The 14,060-nt window shown below is 34.5% G+C and overlaps 1 non-coding gene across 1 annotated transcript; it reads right to left on the reverse strand.

Annotated features, from left to right (window-relative positions):
• Window positions 1-13,307: 13,307 nt before the first annotated feature.
• On the reverse strand, window positions 13,308-13,414 carry LOC128032177 (small nucleolar RNA R71). The gene has a single exon (XR_008188306.1). It is a non-coding gene; the product is annotated as a small nucleolar RNA R71 (small nucleolar RNA).
• Between the last annotated feature and the right edge of the window lie 646 nt (window positions 13,415-14,060).

Raw genomic sequence — 14,060 nt, forward strand, 5'->3', positions numbered from 1 at the left:
GAAAATATATGTAAGACCATGTGGTAGAGATCCATGACATTATATGATAATTAAAACATTCATGGTGATGCCTCCAATGAATTGGAGACTTGACTGGCAGATTACACATGGAAAGGAATAAGTTCATGAAGGAGAAACCCATAGCACCATCTGTGGAAGTCTACCAGGACAGTAAACACGTATTCTATAAGTGTCTTTGTGGTGTATTCTGTAAGAGCCTTTGTGTTGGAAAATCAAGTTTGGAAAACGCAGTTAAAAATAAATTTAGGGAAAAACAAGAGTTTTAAAAACAATTCCAAAACAAGAACTTGGTTGTGATATCTAAAGTAATAAACACTTAATCAAAATTGTACCTTTTCGATTTGTTTAAGATTAACACTTCGATCGAGTAGTCTTCTCTACTATCCTCAAGCTCACGTCTGTTGAGTGTGGGCTCGCTTCAAATCAAAAACTTTTTCACAAAAATTACCAATGGGGTAGTTTCATAATTTCTTTAAACTTTTGGGCCAAGTTATAAATAAGAAAAATATCTCTAGAAATTTTCTGGAATAATCTCTTCATAGAGTTTTCTCTCTACTTCTTTCTCTTGAATTCAAGTGCGTGTAAATAATGACCCAATGCTCACTTTATATAGGAATAGTTTAGAGAGTTCAACAATAATTAAACTTAATCACTTTAATATTAAATTAATATAATATTGATCAAGATGAATATTAGATTAAATTTAATATGAAATCTTATTAAATTAATAGAGTATTTACCTACAAGATAAACATTAAATTAAATTTAATATTAAGATAATCACTTTAATATTAAAGTAATAAAATACTATTAAGATAAGTATTAAATTTAATTTAATATTAAATCTATTAAAATAATATTGTTTTTGGAATAGTTAATCGTAAATCAAATTTTATGGTAGAGTCCTAGTATAAATGGAATTGTCCCCTACACCTAGAATTTTTTTTGGAAATTTCGTAAAAAAAGTCTCTCTGTACCCGGTTTAGTCCTGACTTCATCCTAATGCATGTTTTGAGTCTCGAGGGCTCATATAAGGGACTTTATAAATAATTTTTGACATGAATATTAAATAATCTAAAATGTCTGTATTTAATCTGTACATTCTGGTAATGCTCCATAACCCTGTTTCAACGACGGATACGAATTAAGGGTGTTACATATTTAACTAATGAACATACAAAGAACAAAACAAGAAAATAAACTATTTACAACCAAGAAGTGAAACAATACCCAGGAAAGAATTCACCTTGATTTTATCTATCATTATCAGTCTAAATTACACAATTTATTTACTTAGTAACTTGATCCGTAGGAATCCATAAATTATTCTAATATCTCTTTCGAGAGTAAGAGCAGTTGACTCTAGGTTGATTAATTGAAATTTCTTTCTAATTAAAACCCCTATTATTACATTAACTAGATTTATGGATTCCCCTATTAGATTTGACTCTAATCCAATAGATTTATGTCATCATATTTCTATGATTACATGCAACTCCACTCAACTATGCAAGATCTACTCTTAAACAAGTTCTATTCCTCCTCCGATTTAAGCACATCAAACATGGATCAATAATCTAGAAATATCAAACCAAGAATTAAGCTCACAAAATTGAGAATAAGATCTAAGTATTTATTGTGTAAAATAAAAATCAGATGACAAAATCCATCGTAGAGTTCATCTCTCTAAGTATTTAGAAAATTAGTTCATTCTTGAAAATAAAAACATCTCAAAGACGATATAATTGAATGAAATAAAGAAACTCATGATAATCTCCTAAAAAATCAACTTGGAATCTTCAATATTGATAGAAATTTGCTTTAGAACCAGCTTAATGGTTTTTTTGAGAATTCTATGATGGCTCCCTCCTATCTTCTTATTTTTTTTCATATATACGTCTTAAAATGCTTGAAAATCTAAAAATTGTGTTTTTCCGCTATTCAGAGTGCAATCCATGCAATCGACATGACCTACCACATGGCCGTATGGCAGCTCGTGTGGCTCAGATGGTCGTGTTGCCAGGCCGTATAGAAGGGATTAGCTCGTGTGGCTCTTGTACCTTACTCCGATTTTTCAGTTTTCGCTCGTTTTGCTCCTAAATGCTATCCTAAGTATAAAAACATGAATTTAAATGATTTGGAGCAAAAAATTCACCATTAACATCGAATAAACACTTAAAATCACATTAAGAATGAGATTAATACATGTTACTTTTAACACTTATCAAATATCCCCACAATTAAGCGTTTGCTTGTCCTAAACCAAAATTCTCAGCCCACATTCAAGTTAACTTCTCTCAATTTATTGTTTTCACCGGTAATGTCTTAGGATAATATATCACACTGGAAATTCACAATAAAATGATACTAAATAGCAGAAGCAATCTAAGCAGAGAATTTTAGGCTTTAACAACATTATGCATCTCCCCTATCTTAATAATTACCTGAAATTCAAACTCAACAAGAATTAACATCCTCAGTGAAGATTCACTTACAGTATTTAAGGTGCAGTCAATAGTTGAACAAGAAATGCTATTACCATAGGTTTGCTTGGCAATAAAATCTCCACCACTATATAAATGAGATGACACACCAATCAAGAGGTCTTAACATGGTTGTAATGGGGCTTAGGTTAAGGATATGGAACCAGTCAGAAGATTTGGTTATCATCAAGAGTCGAGTTGATAACTTACCAAACTAGAAAAAAATCAAATGCTTAATTAAAAGAATTTACATAAACAAGAAATAAAGAATAAAAATGAGTTTTTCAACACAATATGAAACTGCGATTCAAGCTCAACCAATTTTTAAATTTTTTTTCAGATTTTTTCACTTTTTTTCCTAATAGAATACAATTCAGCAATACAAAATGGTGGAACATAGTTAGGCAACTAACCAAATCAGTATCAACAAAAAGAAATCAATAAAAAGGATAATTTTACAACATAGGTATAGGTTACGAGTTAACATAAATGGGTGAGAAAAAAATGTGTTAGGGTCAACGGGGTTTACTAGGGTTAATTCAATATGTAAGCTGATTAAATGTTTGGTGGGTTAAATCTTAAGTGTCTCTATCATCTCAATATATCAAATCACTAATGTAGTCTCGACATGTATAACCGAAGCAAGTTCTAGAATAAAAAATCAAGTTAACATACTCACAACCAAAAATAAAATGAGCATGAAATAATAAATATGCTCTATAGGCTCAAAAGCTCACAAAAGATTATGGTTTTGATGTTAAAATTGCAAATTTAAAATTTCAAAATAATTTTTTAGTTCAAGGTGACAACCTAAAATAATAATTTATGAAAAATGCTTATCATGCTTGACTCACTCGTCTCTTAAACTATAAATAAACCAATGCAAAGAAATCCACAAATTATTCCAAAATAGAATCAATATAAACTCTAAATTAATAAAAACTTGAATGATAGGTGTGAGAAAAATTATAACACCTCAAAATAGGGCCTAGGAGTTTTAAGGGTATTCTAGGGATTTTAGTCTTAGATTGTTTGGAATTTTGTGACATGGTTTACCAACAAGATTTTTTATTATGTTTTTTTAGAAAATTGAATCAATTTTTGAAAAAGGTGTTCAAAGGATCTTTAATTTGGAAAGTGGACCGATTTGTAAAAGGGTCTAAATTTTGAGCTTTTAAGAGGCAAATAAACCAAAAATTAAAATTACCCCCATATTTCCCTCCTTTCACCCTTGTTTTGACATGAATAAAAGAAAAGAAAAGAAGAATTCTCTTCCTTTTTGTTTTGCCATCCCTTTGACACCCAAAACTCTAATCCTTTAATTTCTATCATCACCCAAGCCATAAATCTCCATAGAACTTTAAGAAAAACACCCAAAACACCATAGACAAAAGGATGGTCCCCTATGCATTTCATTCTTTCTGGAAAGGAAAGGACAAAAGGTACCCCCATCATGGTGAACCTCTCCTTGTGATCGGGATGAGGTAAATGCCTCCCAGCCAGGGGGCGAATTCAATCGGAGTTTCCTTAGGTAGCCACCGACCTATAGTTATCCTTAAAATTTCGTGCTTGGTGGAAAAGAAGCGAACAAAGGTACTCTCGCTTGCTGTCTTGTTCTCTGCTGCGAACTGGGATCGCTCGCCAGCTAGGTCAGATTAGAATTGGGATCCATTGTCAAGTCTGTGGGTTTTCTATATTTTTGATAAAAGCTTCGTTGTTCGTCCATCGAAGGTGGCCGTTCATCTTTCTATTAGTTTTAAATGTTATCTAGTCTTTAGAACTGCTTTTTTAGCCATTGAATCACATGTTTTAAAAAAAAGCCGAAAATTAGGTCGTTAATGGTGAATTTTGGTATTTTGAATAAAAATGTGGTTTCAAAGTGTTTTCAATTAGTTTTGATGTAATTAGAAGGTTTCTAAACTTACTTTGAAGTTTCGTTAAGAAATTCTCGAGTTTTAATGAATTTTTGTTAAAAATACCATGAACATGTCGAAAATTTTGATACCATGAATTGAATAGTTTTTGTGTAGTTTAAAGGTTGAAAGCTAGTCGTAGGTGAATAATTAGATGAACAAAATCAGTTTTAGGCAAAAAGACTAAGGATAAAGGAAGATATTTGAATTTCAAGTTTGTTAGTCGAAATTTTAGTTTCATTAGGAATAGAGCTTAGACTTGCACTTTTTGTTGGTTTAAGTGAGTTTTTTGTTGAATGTTGATTGTGTTATTGTGTGATTTACTTTTTTGAAGCATTGGAATCAATAGGACCTTCTACGAGCAAGGGGAAAGGCAAGGAAAAGCTAGTTTAAGGTTTTGGCTTTTCGACAAAAGCATAATCGGTGAGTGTTTGGAATCACTGCTAGTAGACACAATTCATAATTTTAATTGGGAGCTTAGGAATAGCCTAAATCCCTATCCTAAGTTTCGAGTGTAAGCTTTCTATTTTCCCATATTTTATTTTTGGTAAATTATGTGATTATGAGAATATTTATGGATTGATTATTATGATGCGATATTGTGATATGAGACATATGTGATGACTATTGTGAATTGTATTGTGTTGTAGGAATATTAAATATGCTGAACAATAGTGATGATGTTATGTTAGCAATATAAATGCGCAGTGAAAGTGTGCAAAAACTGGTAAGTACGTATGTGTTGAATTATGGAATGTAATGCTAATGTAACAGGTTATGTATGTGATAAACTGATTTTAATGCACTCATATGTGGTTGGATACGTGATGGCTCACTGAGCATTACTTTGGCACTTTAAGTTAAATTAAATGTGAATTCAATAAGCATGCATTGTGTACAAGTTTGTGATGTGAATTGATGAATATGAACATAGATGGTGTGTAATTAAAATTGTGTAATTGTGGATATTTTGCCCTTGTGACCTTATGAGACCATTGGATATAGTTGGCATGCTATAGGATTGTGAGTACTCACCTATATGTGTTTTGTGATTTGGGCATTGAGGCCCTAGAACATGTTGGAGAGATAAGGAAATGTGAGCTAAGTTCATTCAACGAGACATGTTTGGTGTGTTGGAGAATGTTAGCTTAATGCTTCACTTATGGGACATGTTTGACTCCATGAGTCTATGTGGTGTGTTGGAGATCCATGTGTCTGATGTGTGGTGATAGAGCCCATTTTTATGTTTCATAGCCTCAAGTGCCAAATTATCTTTAAAATGTATATATGTGTAATGTGATGTATGCATAAATGAGTATGTGGTTGCTATGCAAATTATCATTTAAATGTTATCTTAAACATGTGAATAATATGCTAAATGAGTTGATTTAAGTTTCATGAAAATGATCGTATGTTCTCATAGTAAATTGCGTATGTAATTTTAGTTTGGATCATTTCCATTTAACTTGAGAATGCATGTGAATATATCAACTAGACTTGTAGGTTATTAAAGTATGTATATGTTTTTTAGTCTTGATGAATTATTGTTAAGAGAATTATATATAAGCGAGTTGAGTGTAATTGCATGTAGGAGTATCTGCTAGTTTTATGATTTAATGAAATGTGGATATGATATTTTGACTTGATTAGAATGTGGTTGTGAACGTGTTGTAGTATGCTCTTGTTGAACCTTTGATATTGTGTGTACATTGTGGTTATTCTGAGCATTCACTGAGCTTGTTAAGCCCACCCACTCCTCTCTAAAAACCCTTGCAGAGTATTTAAGTGTCGATGTGAGCGGTGTGGTTCCAAGGGGTGATCCAAGCAAGTCCTTTCCCGTTATTTCGTAACTGTTATTACTATTTGTTGTTATTTTGGGAATAAGGTAATGTGGTAGGCTTTTAGTGATATTTGTTATGATGTTTTGGAAGTGCCATAGCTTAATTACCCTTAGGATTTTGAGAATTGAATCATATTTCTGATTATCTTTTGAACTTATTTTCGATGTTTGAGACTAGTATTACAGTCGTTTTGATGTTTATTTGATGATGATATGTTAGCATGATGGATTGGTACATGTTGGAATGCTTTATATGCTCAAGTATGTTGTATTTTTCTGGTCTGGAGCAAAGGTATCGATATTTGTGTTGTAAAAACAATACCTTTGTGATTTTGAAATGTGGAGGGAGTCAGTAACGTAATTTGGTATTGATACCTTATCACGAGTATTGATACTCGGGGTAATTTTATCGATACTTTTTCAATTGTACCAATATTTTCTAGTGTTTTATTTTTAAGCGAGAAACAGAATGCTATTTTGGTATCGATTTTTCATCCAGTACCGATATTGTGTAAGGAAAATATAGATACCCATGTTCCGATATCGATACTTATGTGATTTGTTTTGCAATTTTCCTAAGTGGCTCTCATGTATGTATAACTGTTATTATATGATCAATTAAAGTGTGTGCAGTATGTCTTAATGATAATTAGGAGTATATTTGACTTAAAACTCATGTAAATGCTAAAATGGAAGACGTTTCCTTGATAATGACTAGGTCGAGTATAGGGTGTTACAAAATTACTTAAACATAAACAACAATTCAGATATTTTAATGCATAAACATATAAACAACCTCCTTACACTTAAGATGTACATTGCCCTCAATGTACAAACAAGTATAATCAGATAATAAACACAATATCATAAGGGAGAGAGAGAACTGAAATTTCTTGAATTTTGATGATTTCACCAGAATAGTTAAAACCAGAATCGTAGGCGATTCTAAATGAAGTGCATGTTTATGAGAAAAAAATATGAAAATAGAAAAAAAATGAATAAGATAAAGAGATAACAAATTAGAAAAAAAAATGAAAAAAATAAAAAATAACAGTGCATAATAAACTAAAAACAAAACATATAAGTCTCAAAAAAAATAAAAGAACTAACCATAAATAAAAGTACAACTGAAAATAAAATTAAAAATAACTAAAATTGAAAACTAAAGTAAATCAGTCATCAACGGTAGCTGGTAAGTCAGAATCACAAGGCATAGCATTAGGTGGAGAAATATGAAAGTACTGGCACATTTGCTACAAATACGCCTCACTGCTATCGATCTGTGCCGATTGCTGCCTAATGTCTCCAAATGTAACTACTTGAGGCTTTCCATCCACTCGGTCTTTCACCGCTCAAAGAGGTCGATCAAATCAAAATGTCGCTGCTCAGAGCGGTTAATCCACTCGAAAATGTCGTCAAGTGGAATAGAATAGGCAGCGGTGGAGTGTCTGGGAGGAGTAAAGGATCGAGTCAAGTCTGCACGTAGAGGAGGATCATCATTCGGAAGCTCCTCGTGCTCGTCCTAAGGATCTAAATAGAATGAAGTACATCGATGGGGACTCACTCCATGTTGGCACTAGATCTTCCTCGTATGGCTCATAATAGATTATTCTTGCGGGATCATCTATCCAATCAATGTGAATTAGGAAGTCTACTCCGGAGTACTAAAAAGCCCGAAGTATGTCGCCAACCGAGTCACGCAAGGGCCCATATAGATAGGGCCCTTCCTACTCTGATTAGACTGATGACGAACACTGAGAGCCACGAAATAGGCGACATCGATGTGCTGATGTGTCTCCATACTCCATGGGAAATAAGTGTCAGACGTACCAACAACCCCCATACTCTTCCTTCGACCAGTCAGTGTATGGGCCAGAATAGCATGAATATAGCGTAGGGCTGGAGGTAGACAAGTTGCCTTTGACTAGCTCGGGTTGTTCTGTGTCGTAGTTTTGGTGATCATGGACCATCAGAGTGGAGCTAGTTGATGGATCTATTGCGATAATGTCGGGAACTCTTTAGTGCGCATGAACTCCTTCGAATAAAGTCCAAGGGCGACTTCGAAGCCCGAGACGCTAAAGTACTACATTTTAACCCCCAAGTTTGAATGGAATCGTAAGACACTCATCCCATTGTGATATTGTCGGATGTAGAAAGAATGTCAAACAAAACTCTAGTGTGAGTCATATATATATAGGCTACACAATATTGAAAAATTGGTCCCACAGAGCCGTATCAATCAGAGCCTGAACTCTGCCAGTAAAATGGACCGCCTACAAGGACTCCAATTCAATGCAACGACTCGAACCCAAAGGTCTCTCCTTTAAGTGTTGATATTAGTTCTCATGTGGACCTGAAGGAAATTGGATACATAGATGTCTCACGACTGTAGTAAGGGTCGAGGATGAGGTGGCACCCAATGTCTTCCGCCTTTTAGAGGCGGGAGCAACGACTTTGGTTTTGCCCCTGGTGTTTTTCATTATGTACCTGAAATAAAAGGTAACAACCGAATATTAGAAAACCAAAAAAATCAGCACCACCAAAAACTAATCGAGCACGTAATTTGACCAGCATACGAATTAAAGAAAATCGACAATAAAACCATCGCATGACAAAAGCCATATCACTTAGTTAAGCTAACTAAAATCTACTCCTCATATAAAACTATATCTAATTCTAATCATGCACACAATATCTTAACTAAACTAGCTATTTAATCTTAATAATAATATAATAAGAATAATACTAAAGATAATAACAATAATAATTCTAAGATTAAAGTAATAAAAATAATCATAATAAACTAATAATAATAAAACAAAAAGGGAATTAACGTCGACAAAAAACAATTGTGGAGGATGGACGGCCGATGACGACTGAGCTGTGGTTTGCGGCGTAGAAGGTGGGCTGAGAGAGAGGTGGCCTACTGTGATTCTAGAGGCGACGGTGAAAGGAAAGAACGGGAGATGGGGAAGGATTTAGCAAGGGGCGACAATTTTGTACGTGGGGTGGGGGGAGAAATCAGCAGTAGAGACAGTTGATCGAGGAAGAGTGGGGGAAAAGAGGGAAAGATGAGATTGAGGGTGAACAATGGTGGATCTTACATGGGGTAAAGGATAAAGATAAAGGGTGCAGTTGTGAGTGATCAACGTGGTTGGTACGACTAGGGGTAGAGGTTCGTGAGGGCCACGTGGGAAGAAAGAGGGGAACAGGGTTTAGAAGAGGAAAGAAAGGTGACAAAAAGTGGGCAACGATAGTGAGAGGTTGGATGGAGCTTGAAGATGAGAGTGGGGCTAGGGAAAGAAAAAAGTGAATAAAATATTTTGGAAACCCAAGACTTGAATAGAAGAAACGATCATGTATATGGCCCATGTTGGTTTACACGACTGTATCTAGAAACTGTACAAGGCCTCTTAGCCTTTGTGTGATTCGAATCATTAAAAAAATAAGCTCTAGTATCCGCGTGACCTTGGACACACCCATGTCTAAGCCGTGTGTCCCACTCAGCCGTGTGGTCTCTCTCAAACCATGTGATCCTATCATTCGCTTCTCCCATGGTCGTGTGCATGGGCATATGGCTCACAATCACACGGCCGTGTGTGTGACAAAATTTTTTTTAAAAAATAGCTACAATAGTCACAAGGTCGTGTCTCCAGGTTGTGTAAGATCATTCAGGTTGTGTGGGTTCATTGTTTGCTTCTCCCACGATTGTGTCCCCAGGCTGTGTAACTCTTTGAGATCGTGTGGGTTAAAATAAAATTGAAAAAAATTAATCCATTACTCACACAGCCTAGGACACGTCCATGTGTCCAGACTGTGTGGTTCTTCTTAGACCATGTGATTCTTTTTTTTCTAACATATTAGGCATGCCAAAAAAATTAAACAAATAAAAATCAACAATCGGGTTACCTCTCAAGAAGTTTTTATTTAGAGTCTAAGCTCAACTTTTCTTTTCACGCATATGGTTAACCCAAATTTTGGAGGCGAAGCTCCTCTCTCTCATTATTAATATCATCACCAAGATATGATTTGATTCGATGACCATTTACCTTGAATGTGTCATATTCAGGATGAGTTACCTCTACTGTGCCGTATGGAAAGAATATTTTTACCACAAATAGGCCCGACCATCTCAATTTCAACTTTCCAGGAAACAGTTTAAGCCTTGAATTATATAAAAGTACTTAGTCTCCAACTGTGAATTGCTTGGGTTGCTTTAAGGGGACGTCATGGTGTCACTTTGTTGGTTCTTTGTACAATCTCAAGCTCTCGTAAGCATTTGCTTGCCATTCATCTAACTCATTTAGTTGCAACATTCTCTTTTCACTTGTAAGTTTAGGATCATAATTCAGAAATTTTATTGCCCAAAATTATTTATGCTCAAGTTCTAGAGGTAACTGACAACCATTCCCATGAACAAGTCTGTAAGGAGACGTTCCTATGGGTGTTTTGTACGCAGTCTTATAAACCCGTAAAACATTATCTAATTTTAATACCCAATCTTTCCTATTTTTCTCTACGGTCTTTCCTAGGATGTGTTTCAATTCTCGATTTGACACTTCAACTTGACAACTTGTTTGAGAGTGATATAGGGTAGTTGTTTTATGTTGTACACCGTATTTCTTCAGAATCTTATCAAATTGAGTGCTACAAAAATATGTACCTCTATCACTAATGATTACTCTAGGTGCTCCAGAACAAGAGAAAAGTTTCTTAAGAAATCGAACTACCACCCTAGTATCATTAGCTAGTAAAGCTTCAGCTTCAACCCACTGCGACACATAATCTATTGCTACCAGTATGCATTTATTACCATAAGAACTCGGAAATGGTCCCGTGAAATTGATACCACAAATGTCAAAAATTTCACAAGAAAGCATATAAGTTTGAGGCATTTCATCAAGTTTGGACACATAAAAGCGATACCCTAAATGGCATCTATCACAAGAAGAAACATACCTGTTAGCATCTTTGAACAATGTGAGCCAATAAAAACCTGATTCAAGGACTTTATGTGTTGTTCTAATCCCACTGTAGTGTCTTCCCGTCAATCTCAATTGACAATGCTAAAAAATTTTATTCCCTTCTAGTACCGAAACACACCTTCGAATTACCTAATTTGCACACACGCGAAAAATAAAATTTCACGTCAACAAGGAATTGCTTCTTTTGGTGATGGATTAAACATTTTGGGAAAGCGTTAGGAACCAAGTAATTCACAATATTTGCAAACCAAGGGACTTGAAAACCAGTTATTGTGAATAGTAGTTCCTCAGGAAACGAGTCATTTATCACATCTGTATTGAGTTTCTTAATATGTGGATTTTCGAGCCTCGAAAGGTGGTCTGTAGTAAGATTTCCAGCTTACTGTTGGGAAGAAGGCACTTGAAAGCCTTGAAACGCTTTAATTATGCCTTAAATGTCATTTCATGTTACTTTTACTGTTGGGCAGAGGGGAATTGGTCGTTGTATGCAGCAGGTGCAGGAAGGATGAAGAAAAGAAGAAATATGAGGAAGAGAATGAAGGAAGTGAAATATTTCCATGGCAAAAGGTTAGATGGATTGCCGACACAAATGCCATGGCAATTTAAGGAAAATGCTAACACAACACTCAGTTTTTGTCACTCTTAGCCAGCTAATTTTGGATTTTAAATCCCAACCCATGAGCTAATTTCATTTGGGTTGAAATTACTGGATCTATCTTGATTTATTGATGATCATGGTGATATTTTGAATAGATCTACTATTTTATTCGGTTTGGGTTATTTTAAATATATGCATGCAAGCTCTAGGCATAGATGAATGCATTAGATATCTTTAAACTTGATTTAATTCTAAAAAGGTTAAATAAGTTGGATCATGATCAAATGATACGACGAGTACTCGAGCCAATACTCGTAGCACTCTAGAAATAGAGTTGTGATTTGTATAGGTAAGCAATAATATTGTTAGGTATTGTTCTTGAGACTTGTAGACATACAAAGACTTAAAATTGTAGCTTTAATTCTAGCTCTCAAAAGAAACAGAATGCAGTAGTTATACTTTGAGCAGTAATTTGGTTAAGATTTTTCCATGACATTATTATGTTATTAAGATATAATCCAAGTAATTCCAACCTTCCCATTCAACAACATCAATCCTCTCAAATTTTTCTCGTAGAATTGCCACATCATTTTATTCATTATTTTATTTTTATATTTCATATAGTAATACTTCACTTCAAATCATTATTCTATTTACTTTGCCATAAGCCTAATTAGTGTTTATAGTAATAACTCAACCATATTTTTACCTATTCTGATCCCTGTGGAGATGATCTCACTTATCACTTTATTACTTGATTCGATGTGTATACTTGCACATTCGAATTACATTTCACACACAACAAGTTTTTGGCACCGTTGTCGGGGATTGGAAAATTAGTGAACTTTGGTTTGTTATTATCTATTTAATTTTGTTGTTTGAGCTTACTTAGTTGCTTTTGATTCTTTTTCAGGTTTGTTGCTAGTTTATAAGTAGAGGTATTGCTGAGAACGAAGAGTATTATTTTGATCGTGAAACTTTGATAAGAAGGAGAAAAGAATTGTGAGAAATGGCAAGGATTGGAAATGATCTAGGTAAAGAAGATCCATTACATTTGAATGGTAGGGACGTTGATATTCCTCGTGTAGTATATGATAGAGATAAACCCATTAGAGAACATGTAGTGCCAATTTTGGATGATTTGAAGCCAGGGATTGTTAGGCCATATTTTCAAGCTCAACATTTTGAGTTGAACTAGTGATGTTTCAAATGCTACAAATAGTAGGACAGTTCAGTGGATTACCTACAGAAGATCCGTGGCTGCATTTAAGACTCTTTTTAGAGATCTGTGATTCATTTAGGCATTAGAATGTTCCTGAAGATGCCCTGAGACTCAAGCTATTTCCTTACTCATTGCGAGATCATGCCAGAGCATGGTTGAATGCTTTGCCATCAGGAACGGTGGCATCTTGGAATGAACTTTGTCAAAGGTTTTTGTTGCGATACAACCCTCCAATCATGAATGGAAAATTGAGGAACAATATTACATCTTTTCAGCTATCTGAAGATGAGACATTATATGAACCTTGGGAGTGATTCAAGGAATTTATTAGAAAATGCCCGATGCATGGTTTCTAACATTGGACACAAATGGAAATGTTTTATAATAGACTGAGTGCATATACACTAATGGTAGTTGATGCATCTGCCAATGGAACTTTGCTAGATAAATCATATAATGGGGCATATGAGATTTTGGAAAGGATAGCTAACAATGATTATCAGTATCCAACTACAAGAGTGGGTACTGGCAGAAGAGTTTCTGGAGCTATGGAGCTTGATGCAATCACTTTATTAACTGCTTAGGTATCATCCCTAACTAATATGATTAAAACATTGAAGAGACCAGCTGTAATGCAGGAAATGAAAGTAACAGAATCAATATGTGTTTATTATGGGAAAGATCATGTTTTTTTATGAATGCCCATCAAACCCAGCTTCAATATGTTACATGGGAAATTTCAATCGAAATAATAACCCATATTCCCATACATACAATCTAGGATGGAAACAACATCCTAATTTTAGTTGGAGTAATCAAGGAGTGGGAAATTCCAATAATGGTGTTCAATAGAATGTCACAAGTGTACCACCTAGATACAATCAACCTCTGCCACGAAAAAATGTTTAGCAAAGTTCATCATCATCTTCATCTATGGAAGCTCTATTGAAGGAATACATAGCCAAGAACGATGTTGTAATACAGAGTCAAGTTGCATC

Source organism: Gossypium raimondii, chromosome 8 (assembly GCF_025698545.1).
Source record: "Gossypium raimondii isolate GPD5lz chromosome 8, ASM2569854v1, whole genome shotgun sequence".
Classification (NCBI taxonomy): Eukaryota; Viridiplantae; Streptophyta; class Magnoliopsida; order Malvales; family Malvaceae; genus Gossypium; species Gossypium raimondii.